Source organism: Myotis myotis, unplaced genomic scaffold (assembly GCF_014108235.1).
Source record: "Myotis myotis isolate mMyoMyo1 unplaced genomic scaffold, mMyoMyo1.p scaffold_m19_p_3, whole genome shotgun sequence".
Taxonomy (NCBI): domain Eukaryota; kingdom Metazoa; phylum Chordata; class Mammalia; order Chiroptera; family Vespertilionidae; genus Myotis; species Myotis myotis.
Genome location: NW_023416335.1, coordinates 62,823,745 through 62,836,761, shown reverse-complemented (window position 1 = coordinate 62,836,761; position 13,017 = coordinate 62,823,745). Strand labels below are relative to the sequence as shown.

The 13,017-nt window shown below is 41.9% G+C and overlaps 1 pseudogene; it reads left to right on the top strand.

Annotated features, from left to right (window-relative positions):
• The first annotated feature begins 1,222 nt into the window (after positions 1-1,222).
• LOC118649508 lies at positions 1,223-2,540 on the top strand (annotated as a pseudogene).
• The last annotated feature ends 10,477 nt before the right edge of the window (positions 2,541-13,017 follow it).

Below are 13,017 nucleotides of genomic sequence, written 5' to 3'. Positions count from 1 at the left end.
TTCTTTCTCTAGGTCATCAGTCTTTCCCTTTCTGGTGCATCATCACATGAAAATACAAACACATTACTTCTCTCTCCCAAAATATTGTTTTCTAGAACCTATTATCCCCTGTATCTATTTCTCTGCTTCCCTTGACACCTCTATCCTCATATATAAAGAGCCAGGGTCTGTCACAACTGAAACGACCAGATAGACAACCAAACACCAGGCTAGGGTCCTGGCTGGCATGGCGGGAGTCAGTCCTGGGTCCCAGCCACCCGTGGCACAGCAGTGGGAAGGAACTGTGGGCCCTGGCTGCCCGTGACATGGCGGCAGAAGGGAGCTGTGGGAATGGAGCCATGCTGCCATTGGACTGGTCTCTGGGTCCCTTCCCCCACCCGCAGGCTCCAAATAACCAGAGCCTTGTTGCAATCAGACTGGCCTCTTGGTCCCTCCCCCTGCCCACAGGCCCTGGGGAACCAGAGCCATGCTGCAATCTGGGAATCTTGGCCCCTACCCCCACCTGCAGTCTCCGGGGAACTGGAGCCATGCTATGATTGGACTGGCCTCTTGGTCCCTTCCCCCCAGCCTGCAGGCCTGGGGAACCAGAGCCATGCTGCGATGGGACTGGACCCTACCCGAGGGGTCCCAGATTGTGAGAGCGTGCAGGCTGGGCTGTGAGACCACCCTGAGTGCACAAATTTTTGTGCACTGGGCCTCTAGTAAAATATAATGTTAGAGAATCCCAAGGTTCTTCACTTTCTATACTCAGTCTTTATTATGTGACTCTTTTATCCTTGTGACTTTAAATAGCACATAAAGTAGTGCACATTATTCATGGGAGATACATTCTAAGACCCCCCAAGTGATGCTGAAAACCTCAGGTAGTATTGAACCTGACCAGGTGGCTGAGTTGGTTGGAGCCCCCTCTGGTACATCAGAAGGTAGGGGTTTAATTCCCCATCAAGGCACATACCTAGCTTTTGGGTTCAACCCCAGGTAGGCAACCAAACAATGTTTCTCTCTCATCTCTCTCTCTCTCACTCTCTCTCCCCCCCTCCCCCTCCTTCCTCTCTCAAATCATTTTTTTTTAAAAAAAGAGAAAAGAAACGTTTAAAAAAGGTGGAACTTTCCAGGACACTCGGTGAGAGGTGGAGAAGCAGCAGCTTTCCAAGCTGTGCATAGCAACAAGCTCTTTCCTGCTCCCTAATAACTGTCTCAGGCAGCTCACTGGCTGTTAAAAATGGTGAAAGAAATCGCTTATGATATTTTGGGAATGAAACCCAATGCCACCCAAGAGGAATTGAAAAAGGCTTCCAGGAAGCTGCTTGGCCTTGAAGTACCCCCTGAAAAGAATCCAAATGAAGGAGAGAAGTATGAACATTTCCCAAGCTTACAAAACGCTCTCTGATGCAAAGAAAAGGAATCATATGACAAAGGAGGAGAACAGGCAATTGAAGTGGAGCAGGTGGTGGTTTTCATTCTCCCATGAACATCTCTGATACGTTTTATTGGAGAAGGAGGAAGGATTCAGAGAGAAAGGAGAGGTACAAGTGTTACGCATTAGTTCTCAGTAAACTTAGACGATTTGCTTAATGGTACAACAAGAAAACTAGCTCTGCAACAATTATGATTTGTGACAAGAAAGGAGCAGTATACAGTGGGGCCTTGACTTAAGAGTGTCCCAACTAATGAGTTTTTTGAGATACCAGCTGTCTCTCGAACGATTTTTTGCATTGAGTTGACAGAGTAATTTGAGTTAACGAGCTCGGTCTCGGAACGAATTAAACTCGTAAGTCAAGGCCCCACTGTAGTGTTGTCTCAGTTGCTGGAGTACTGGGATGCAAATAAGAATTCATCAGATAGGACCTAGAATGGGTCAGCAAATTCAGTCTGTGAGCATGGAGTTCCAGGGCCATAGGGAATGGATGGAACTAAAGATAGAAGTAAAAGCTGCAATGGACAGAAGACAGTTTGAGAGAAGATTCTAGAAGTTCATATTGACAAAGGCATGAAAAAATGGCTGGAATATCACATTCCACTGTGAAGGAGAGCAGGAACCAGGACTGGAGCCAGGAGATAGTATCATTGTTTTAGATCGGAAGGACCATGCTGTTTTTACTCAAGGAGAAGACCTTTTCATGTGTATGGACACACAGCTGGTGGAAGCATTGTGTGGCTTCCAAAAGCCAATAGTTACTCTTCACAACCAAACGACAGTAACACCTCTCTTCTACGTCAGATTGTTAAGGATGGTGGTGTCTAGTGTGTGCGAAGTGAAGGCTCACCAATTTACCATAAACCACATGAAAAGGGTCACCTAATCGTCAAGTTTAAGATAAATTTTCCTGAAAATGGCTTTCTCTCTCCTGATAAACACTCTTTGCAGGAAAATAAAAACAAAAAACAAAAACACCTACCTGCAAGGAAGAAAGTAGCAGAGACTGATGAAATGGAACAGCTAGAATTGGTGGACATTAATATAAATCAAGGAAGATGGAGAAGCATGTAAAGATGATGAACATCATCCTAGGGGTGGTGTTTGGTGTCAGACCTCTTAATGGGGTCAGCAAGCAACACTCGTAGCATTTTATGTACAGTAGTGAAGGACGATAAACATAATAGGCTCACTGCTTGCTATTGTTTTTGTTTTAATATTAGATTATAGTAGTGTTTTAAAAGTTAAATGAAGAATAAACTCAAATACAAAAATATCAAAAACAAAACAAAACAAAAATCCCCAGATGGATTTCATCATAGCCAGAGAAAAGAGTATGTGCTTTGAAATTCAGTCTCACTAAAACATACATTTGAGGTCTCCCAGATACCTTTTTATGAAAGAAATCAGAGTTTTCTTACTTTAAAACTAAGGATTATTTTCACATGTTGTTTCAAATGATAGAATTTAATTGCCTATATCTAAAATAAATTGCAATGATTCAAAGTATTATAAAAATCAAGCATAATAATCATGATATTATTTAAAATTATAAGTAAATTAGATGTTCACAAATAATGGAACTAGATATACTTATTTTAAACTAGAGGCCCGGTGCATGAAATTCATGCATTGGGGGGGAGGGGGAGGGGAGTCCCCTCAGCCCAGCCTGCAACCTCTCCAATCTGGGACCCCTTGGGGGATGTTTGACTGCCAGTATAGGCCTGATGTTTGACTAAGGATCAGGCCTAAACCGGCAGTTGGACATCCCTCTCACAATCCAGGACTGCTGGCTCCTAACTACTCACCTGCCTGGTCACCCCTAACTTCCCCCCCTGCCAGCTTCGTTGCCCCCAAATTCCCCCCATGCCAACCTGGTCGCCCCAAACTGCCCCCCCCGCCCCCCTGGCCCACCAGCCTGGTCACCCCATGCAGCCTGCTATTCAGTCATTTGGTCATCCCTCACTAAACCCCCTGCTGGCCTGGTTGCCCCATGCTGCCTGCTGCTCAGTTGTTTGGTTGTTCCTCACTAACCCTCCTGCTTGCCTTGTTGCTCCACTCAGCCTGTTCGGTCATCCATTCAGTTGTTTTGGATGTGATGGCCCCTGCCTCTTTATATATACATATGTATACTAGAGGCCCGGTGCACAAAAATTTGTGCACTCGGGGATAAGGGGTCTCTCAGACCGGCCTGTGCCCTCTCGCAGTCTGAGACCCCTCGGGGGTGACCACTTGCTGGCTTAGGCCTGCTCCACGGGGGATTGGGTCTAAGCTGGCAGTCAGACATTCCTCTGGCAGCCCGGCAGCCCTCGGGGGATGTCCACTTGCCAGTGGGGCACAGACCTAAGCTGCAGTCAGACATCCTTTGTGCTGTTGAGGAGGCAGGAGAGGCTCCCACCATCACCGCTGTACTGGCAGCACCAGCCTGGCTTGTGGCTGAGCAGAGCTTCCCCATGTGAGAGTGCCCAGACCACCAGAGGGCAGCTCCTGCATTGAGCGTCTGCCCCCTGGTGGTCAGTGTGTGTTATAGTGACCAGTCATTCCCAGTATTTCTTCTGTTAGGGTCAGTTTGCATATTACCCTTTTACTATATAGGATAGAGGCCTGGTGCACGGGTGGGGGCTGGCTGGTTTGCCCTGAAGGGTGTCCTGGATCAGGGTAGGGGTTCCGCTTGGGTGCCTGGCCAGCCTGGATGACAGGCTGATGGCTATTTTCAGGCTGGTGGGCGACTGAAGCTCCCAGCCTCTTTTTTCTTTCTTTTTTCTTTTATTCTAGGATTTATTTACCTTCTATAGCTGTCACTGGAGCTGAGAGCCGGCTCCAGCTCTGAGGCCATGGCTGGCTGAAAGCAGGTATCTGGCAGGCAGAGGCAGTTAGGGGTGACCAGGCAGGCAGGTCTTTAGCTTCTATAGTTGAAACTCTGTTGCCATCACTGGCACTCTAAGCTCTAAGCCCGGTGGCGGCTGAAAGCAGGTTTCTGGGTTTGTTTAGCTTCTATAATTGCAACATTGTTGCATCCGGAGCTCAGAGCTGGGCCGCGGCAGGCGGAGAACCTTGGCTTCCTCCATCACTGAAGCAAGCAAGCCTCCTGCTCGCTTCAGCTGTGTGGCTGCCAGCCACCATCTTTGTTGGCAGTTAAATTTGCATATCCTGCTGATTAGCCAATGGGAAGCATAGCGGAGGTATGGTTAATTACCATGTTTGTCTATTATTAGATAAGATAGACTAGAGGTCCAGTGTATGAAATTCATGCATGGATGGGGGTCTCCATCAGCCCAGCCTGTACCCACTCCAATCGGGGACCCTTTGGGGGATGTCCGACCCCTGTGGGATTGGTCCTAAACCGGCAGCCAGACACCCCTCTCACAATCTGGGACCACTGGCTCCTAACCACTCACCTGCCTGCCTGTCTGATCACCCCTAACCTCTCTGCCTGTCTGCCTGATCACCCCTAACTGCCTCTGTCTGCCTGAACATCCCTAACTGCCTCTGCCTGCCTGGTCACCCCTAACTGCCTCTGCCTGCCTGATCACCCATAACTGCTCTCCCCTGCCAGCCTGATTTCACCCCCAACTGTCCTCCTCTGCCAGCCAATTTGGTTTTGATTAGTAAGTTTCTATGCCAGTCAGTGTCAAAAGCTCTGCCTCCTAGGCAGCCATTGGCTCCTTATATTCACCCAGATTTGGTTCTGATTGGTCAGTTTCTATGCCAGTCAGTGTCTCTGGGCCTTTATGATCAATGGGGCCTGATCATAAAAGTGGGCTGATCAGCAGCCCGAAATGGAGGTGAGGCTGTTGGCCAGGCTGGGAGAGAAAGAGGGGCATGTTCTGATCAATGGCTACCACAGAGGCTACGGATCAAACCTTGTCTCTCTCTCTGCAGGCCTCTCTCCAGGCCTGATCTGCAGCACCCTAGTCAGTCAGTGCTGGGTTGGGGCACCCACAGCAGACCCAGTCAGCGCTGGGTCTCCAGGGCAACCCAGCTCTGACTTCTGGTCTTGTTGAGCCTTTTGTCATTGCAACCCTGGCTCTTGATTATATATATATATATATAATAATAAACTAATAAACACACACACACAAATATACATGTATTGGTAACCTGGTATATATTGGGAAATGTTCTAAACACTTTAATTTTAATATATGATTTTTGTTACTTTGACTTTATTCTCCTAGATCTCAGAATAGTAATTATATAAACTGAGCAATTCCTGCCCACACAAGGTATAATCTTGGCTTATTATTATAAAGGAAATATTTGTAATAAAGGGAGAAAAAAGGGTGTCAGATAATTAACTATTTTTTCTGTGTTTACTCTTTCTTTATATTTATAAGAATTATTACAGACAAGCTAACAGCAAGAAAAAGAAAAACATAATCATATCCTGACATATGTTTGTAAATTCAAACAAGCACAATACAAACCTGCTGTATAAAAATACAGTGCAGACACTGCTTATTGCAAAGACAGCAAAACTGCCCATACCTTATCTAGAAGAGATTATGATCTTCCAGATAAAACAGGGTTTGAATAAATGCATATATACAGAACTGTGGATAATGTAAACACTGGCAAATGCGTCTTCATCTGTAGGAGCCTGCTTTGATGTGCTGAAGAATGTATATAGCTTCTAAACCTGTTACTTAAAGTAAAAACTGTAGTACTTTAAGTCCTGTGAGGTGAGATTCATAATCATACTACAAGCTCACTAACCCAAACTAAAGTATTCTTTAGTCAGCTGGAAAATTCTGTATAATTTATTTCTAGTCTTATTTGTAAGCTTTCCCTTTCACTACTACAATAATTTCCATGACTCCTTAAAACAAGAAAGTGTGTGTGTGTGTGTGTGTGTGTGTGTGTGTGTGTGTGTGTGTGTGTGTGTGAAAAGTAAAAGTAAAAGAAACACATTTCTGTTTAATAGCCCAAATTACTTCCACATCTCAATGTTTAAAAAAACATTTTGGAAAATTTTTACAATGAAAACATTGCAATCAATTGTGGCACAAAAACCTAGGTATACTTTGAGGGCACCACACTTCTTTATCACTTCAAGCTCTACCAAGATTCAGGGAGATATTCTTCTATTGGAAATAGTTGAAGCTAATTTCCTTAGGTAGTAATCACCTTAGATATAATACACCAAAAAGAAGTGAATGTTTACTAAGCATCAATTCCATACACAGCTAGGGATACAGTCCAATAGAACATTGTTCTGTGATGGAAACAGTGTTCTAATAATTTTTCTCCAATTGTTAGCTATTACCTGCATAAGGTACTGAGCACTTGAAATGAGACTTATATGACCAAAGAAATTTATTTCTAATTGTACTTATGTTTAATTATTTCAATTTAAATAACAGTTTTAGGCCCTGGGATTTCAATAGTCAACAAAAGAGATAAAGTTCTAGTTTGCAGGTAGCCTCAATTCTAGTAAGATCAACCAGGCAATCCTATATAATAAAGAAGTAATATGCAAATTAACCCTTGCACCCTCACAAGATGGCTGCCTATGAACAGGCCAGCAGGGGTGTTAGTGAGGGATGACCAAATGACTGAACAGCAGACTGTGTGGGGCGACCAGGCTGGCAGGAGGGAGACAGTTGGGAGCAACCAGGCCATCAGGGGGACAGTTGGGGGTGACCAGGCTGGCAGGGGAGGCAGTAAGAGGCGACCAGGCTGGCGGGGGGGAGGGGGGATGTTAGGGGTGACCAGGCCAATGGGGCAGGGTGCAGTTGGGCGCGAACAGGCTGGGAGGGAGTTGGGGGCAATTAGGCAGGCAGGGGGGCAGTGAGGGGCAGGATGCAGTTGGGAGCGAACAGGGAGGGAGTTGGGGGCGATTAGGCAGGCAGTGGGGCAGTGAGGGGCAACTAGGCTGGCGGGGGGACAGTTTGGGGTGACCTGGCTGGCAGTGGGGGGGCAGTTAGGGGCAACCAGGCTGGCATGCAGAGGCAGTGAGGGGTGATCAGACCAGCAGGGGGGACAGTTAGGGGAGATCAGGCAGGCAGGCAGGTGAGTAATTAAGAACCAGCGATCCAGGATTGTTAGAGGGATGTCCGACTGCCGGTTTAGGCCTGATCCCCGGGCCTAAACCGGCAGTTGGACATCCCTCAGAGGGTCCCAGATTGGAGAGAGTGCAGGCTGGGCTGAGGGGACTGCCCCCTTGTGCACAAATTTTGTGCATCAGGCCTCTATCATGTATATGTCACATGATAAATGCTATCTATAATGGGGATTTAGAAGTTCAGGAATTAGAAGTCCAGGGGTATAATTTGAGCAAAATCTTGAAGCATGTAAGTGAGGTATGCTGATATATTTGGGAAGAGCATGTAAGGCAGAAGGAACGGAAAGTTCAAAGCTTTGCAATGGCAGTAAGGTTCATTTATTCAGACAAGAAATAGGAAGCCACTCTGGCTTGAGAAGAGACCGGTGAATAGTCATGGAAAACGAGGTAAGGCACATCCTTCAGGGCTTGATCAGCCCTGCCAAGAACTTGGTATTTAAGGTAAAGAAAGCCACTGGAACATGTTCAGCAGTGAAATGGCATGATTTGAATTATCTACTGAAAGCAATAAAAATTCATAATACATAATTATCACAGCAATAAAAACCTCGTGCTAAATATGTTGCAAAGTGATTTCTAATTCCATCATAAAGAACATAGGAAATCCCCATTTATCCTCAACTAGTAGAACAAAGGTCTTTCTCTTAGTTCCTCAATAACTCACATACTTATTTTATTCTTATATTTTTACAGGAAAATTGGAAAATAAAAATAGCACAGTGATTTTGGAAGTTCTAAACTGTTTGAGGAAAATATCTATACTTCCTTTTTCTGTTTCTTACCTCCATTATCCCTTAAGCCTTGGCAGACTAACTTCACAGAAACCGATCACATCCAAGTCACTAATGACTTTCTAACTAAATCTAGCACATCTATTCCTTTATCTTACTTAATCTCTCAGCATCCACTGGCACTGCTAGCTATGATTTTCCTCTTATGATGAATTTCATTTTGATTTCTGAGATAAAACTCCATCCTGAAGTTCCTCCAAAAGAGCCTTACTGGTCACTCACAGTCTTCTTTGCAGAGTCCTGTTCTTGTGCTCATTCCTTCAACACTAAAGTTCTTTGTGTTCTTGCACTGTGACCCTAACACTCTTCAGGTACACAGTTTCCTGGGGTTATTTCATTCCATAGCTTCAGTGATACTTCTGAACCAAAGACTTACATCCCTAAATTTTACATCCACTCATATGCCTCATTGTTGCTTAAAATGCATATCCCTCCAAATCCACTTTTATTCTCCTCATTCTTTTTTCTTATCAAAGTGAATAGCACCAACATGTATACAATTGTTGAATCTCAAACTTAAATAAGGTTTCTAAGTCCTAAAAATCATGCTAATGATTACTTATGTGTTTAGTCCATGTTGCATACCCCATACATTAAAGCAATTATTTCTATTTATATTTCTAGAAAAATAAATCACCGACCTCAATATCAGCTGTCAAAGTCCAATATTTGACTCTAAAATATTTTACAATTTGACTTAAATTTTATTGTCATTTTTCTTTAGACAGGATAGTAGAAAATTTTCCAGTGTTTGCCTCCTTCCTTCCATTGAAGTTAAGAATATTTTGTGACAGAGGGAATTTGCAGGTACCTCATTGAAATAGCTGAAATATCCAACATCCTGTTGACAATGGTCATGGTAATTCCTTTCTTCTTCTATGCATCACTTGAGAACAGAAACCCCCTATAAGATCTATGTATGGAACAGTCTGCTCAGATACAGGTACATTCATTTTCTCCAAAGTTCTTGACATCTCTGAGGTAGTATTGACAGGCAGTCTAAAAGCACCCCATCTTTTTCACTTTTCTCTTCTCCCTCCTACTCAGGAGAGTTATTTTATGGTAATGAGGGTAGTGGTGTCACATCCATACACTGCTTCTGCCAAAAACTTTGGTCATATACCCTGAATCATTTTCTTTAACCTATTCTACAAAAATACATTAGACTTATCTGAAGGTTCAGGCATTTAAAATGAAAAGCAAGAAGATATTAAGACTCTTTCTGTTTCATTTCTTCCTCACTCTTTCCTTTCAAGGGCAAAGAAAAATGATGATAATTGAACAGGAAAAAAGGAAAAATTGAATGAGTAATCAAAAGAATATTCTGCTGGGGCTGACCAGCAGCCCCTAAACAACGGACGAACAGATTATTCAGACACAGTTTGACTGTGAGAGTGAGGGCTAAGGGGCCCTCAGCTCTAGTGGCCAGAGCAGCCTCGTTAGGCCTTTAGTGGGATTTTTATCTTTAGATGCAATCAGTAGGGTGAGTAATCTTGGGAGGACCCATGTGTTTACATTGCCCTTTAGGTAAGGGCATCCAGGGATTAAGCATAAGATTTCCAGTAAACACTCAGGGTCTGCACGTACACAGACTTGTTTGGAAAGATCAAGGAACAATCAGAGGTGCCGCCTTCGACACTCCCCTAAATTTCCGCTAAGTCAGAATTCCAATGAACAGGGTAGGAGGCCTCCCACACAGAATATCCCTTTTCTCAGAATTTCCTCCTTACAACTTTCCAACCAAGTCTCTTGTGCTCCCCAACAATATTCAACAAGCATCTCAAAATATTATATTGACATGCCATAAACTGAATTTCTGACTAACTCAAAACTCAATGAAAGAAGGAACCACACATACTGGTTTGCTTTATAATCTATCAGTGCCAATGTCAGAGGTATTTGGCATGAACACATTTATGGCTAATATAAATGAATACATGTTATAGAAAACCCTTATCTGTCTTCTTCATACGCAGACACTATTCCCATGTGTTGTAGCAAAATTGCTTATCCCTATAGCCAAATAGGAAACAGAATTCAGATTAAAAATAAAGAGGGGCATTGCTCTGATTCAAATCTTTTTATGAAGAATATCAAATCCCTTGGAGTTATTTAAAAACAACAATATTATTCAGAGTTCAGATTTATATCCACATGAGAATTTTTAGGAAACTAGCAATCAAAAACCAAGTAGGCAGCTCTCTTATTATCCTTTGGAAGCCTTTGGCTTGTTTTATTACAGATTTAATCTTTTGGATGTGTTATTGGGCATGAATCAAAGCCAAACATGTTTAGCTAGCAAAGCTTTGCAGTTATTGCTCAATGGAATGTGTTATTACAGTAACAAAATGATGTTTTAAATCTGTTATAGAGAGCACATTTTTCTTAGAAGTCATCTATGTATTTACAATTATAAATCACAATATTTAGTTGAATAAGAAAATTAGGTTGCTAGATCCAGCTAGTTAAAACATCAGTGCATAGGATTTTATATTTTCATTTGTTTCATGGGTTGGTTCATATTATAAAACATTTGAAAGCTAAATTCTTTGATTTATAGTTTTGGTGGATCATACACTGAAATGCTTCCATTGAAAATTTGACTGATTTATTTATAGTTTTAACTACTAAATAGGTACTCCCAAGAGTGATATGATGTCTTTAGTGATATGTGATGGGCTTCAATAAATAGCTATCCAATGTGGAGTCTGTTTTATGAATCTTTGGATAAAAAAATTACTGCACCTGCTTGCAATATCTATGGAGTTATTAACTAGCCTGTCTCCTATTTGTTTTCTTAAGTGTGAAAGGCTAAACTAATTAAAATAAGCTGATACTGGTTGAGACATTTTTTTTCTTGTCTTGCTCTCTCTGCAGGAAATTGAATAGGAATAATGCAAGACTGGACATACTACAGCCTATAAACTTACGCCTGTATTTTTAAAAGTAGATTTTATTTTTATATTGAAATATAATTGATATGTAACACTGTGTAAGGTTGACATGTTCAACATTTATATATTGATCCATTTATATATTGTAATATGATTACTATAGAAGCATTAGCTAACCCCTTCATTGTGCCACATAATTACATTTCTTTGTTGTGTTGAGAAGAGTTATGATCTAGTCTCTTAGCAGCTTTGAAGTTTATAATATAGTATTGTTGACTAAAATCACTATGTTGCTCTTTAGATCCCCAGAGTTTATTTATCTACTAGTTGCAAGATTACATCCTTAAATTACATCTCCCCAATTTCCCCACCATCCAGCCCTGGCTAACTGTCATTATACTCTCTGTTTTTGCAAGTTCGTGTTTTTTTTAGATTGAGTTTAAGAGATAGCATACAGCGTTTGTCTTTCTATGTCTGACTTAACTCACTCAGCATAATGCCCTCAAGGTTCATCTACATGATTGCAAATGGCAGGATGTTCTTCTTTTTTATGGCTGAATTATATATCTATCTATATCTATATATCTATATCTATATCTATATCTATATCTATATCTATATCTATATCATCTATATCTTCTTGTATATACACATATGTATATTTTCTCCATGTATTCATTTATCCATTGATGATCCCTCAGCCTGTTTTCATATCTTGCTTATTGTGAATAATGCTGTAATACACATGGGTGTGCAGATATATCTTAGAGATACTGATATCAATTCCTTCAGATACTAGTATATATCAAGTGGAATTGCTAAATCATACAGCTCTTCAATTCTTAATTTGCATTGGAATAAAGCCAGTCATCCTTCGTTATGTGTTGTCTATGAAAGTTTTCATGTAACAACCGTAGAGTTGAATAGTTGTGAAAAATATGATATAGCTGTGGACGAAAGGGGCCACACGCTGACCTGACAAACTCAGGGAAGGCCTGCATGGCAGCCTAGCAGACCCAGAGACCTAAAATAACCACAAAGGATGGTCTGAAATTAAACTTTAACTAAAAGCAGTTATGGTGGGCAGTTATGTTCTAAGCCAGTATCTTCACTGACAAGATCAACTTTGATCCTTACTGAGCCCATTTGCCTTTTTGCCTCTAAGATAACATTCCCTTGAAATGTCTGAGTAACTTGTAACTTCCCTTTTCTGGAGCCCCTGGGGCACAACCAAATGTTCTGGGCGCCAGGACAGATACTACAAATTCCTTCATTATCATGTTAATTGATCCTGCACCCACCTAAGTATGTGTCCATCATTTTACTTTTTATCCTATCACAGAGGTCCCCCGCCCCCCCCAGCTTCGCTTAATCCCACCTCCTTAAATCTGTCACCAATGAATTTCATGTATAAATAGGGATGTAACCCTGCCATTCTCAGGAGCACTGTCTCAATTCGTTGAGGTTCTGCTTCCCGGCATATGTCGACAGTTTGGCTCAAATAAACTCACAAAATTTCTTTACAGGTTTCAATGGTTTTTTTACGTTAACATAGCTCATGAGCATAAAATCTTTACTGAGTAGACTTCACAATGTTTGCCAATCCCTGCTCTAATAGAACAATTAATTTTAAAATGTAAATCCATATGTTCCTGTGTAAATAAAAAGTACAGGGGAATAAAAAGTGGACTATTATATGTTAGGGTCAGATTGTGTGGCTGGGAGTTGCTTGTTTCAAATATGCTGCTATTTGAGTGTAAAATTAGGCGGTTGTTTGAAATTTTGTAGCTGGCTCTAAGTATTTTTTAAAGCAATTGCAAACCTGCTTTTGTTTCATTTTCACAGCAATTT